Source organism: Arachis ipaensis, chromosome B04 (genome assembly GCF_000816755.2).
Source record: "Arachis ipaensis cultivar K30076 chromosome B04, Araip1.1, whole genome shotgun sequence".
NCBI lineage: Eukaryota > Viridiplantae > Streptophyta > Magnoliopsida > Fabales > Fabaceae > Arachis > Arachis ipaensis.
The window spans coordinates 9,927,173-9,927,982 of NC_029788.2; the positions used below are offsets into that span (position 1 = coordinate 9,927,173).

General features: G+C 22.7%; 1 protein-coding gene across 1 annotated transcript in view; it reads right to left on the reverse strand.

Moving 5' to 3' along the window:
* LOC107636006 (tyrosine decarboxylase 1-like) overlaps nucleotides 1–810 on the reverse strand; it is a 3,851-nt gene that overhangs the window by 599 nt on the left and 2,442 nt on the right. The window lies entirely within an intron of this gene.

Sequence of the window (810 nt, forward strand, 5' to 3'; positions counted from 1 at the left end):
TAATCAAATATAATATAATTTATATCCCTAAAATCTCTGTAACTTTTCTTCAAAATAAAGTTGTTATTTTTTTCTCTTTCCACTCTCCTTGTTTTCTAGTCATTCTTCTCTCTACTCTCTTGCATTGTTTTTACCTTTGACGTTGTTGCATTGTTATTTTGTACTTTTACTCATTGGAAGTTCAATTAGCTTTCACCTATTCTTTCTAGTGTTCATCCATTTCAGGTAAATTATAATTCTTTATATTTTTTGTCTTTTTTATTTGGCAAAAAGAATAATTTTTGTATTCAACGTTGATGAAAAAAAAAATAGGAAAAACATGCAATTGTTGAGATATAGAAGAACAAGAACTAGCATTACAATTAAATTTAGAGCATGAAATTAGTTGCATAAATAAAAAAATCTATGTTGAACCAATTACATAATGTTTTTAAATTTTTACCGGCACATCCAAAATAAAATAATAGCACATAAAATATTTTTTAAACACATCCAAAATAAAAAATTAAACATATTATCAAATACTTACTCATGAAAATATGATTGAAAGTGAAATATATTAAGAAAAAATTAAGAATTTATTTTCTATTAGTTAGATTAAATGAATTAAACAAACACACCCTATAATAAATTATAAATATTACCCACAATCAAGAAAAATTATTATTTTTCTTTTTCAAGTCACGTCCAAAATACCATAATTGCACACTAAATGATTTCTAACACATCCAAAATTCATTCGAAAATTTTATATAAATATTTTTTGAACATATCCAATATTAAAAATTAAACATATTATCAAATACCTAC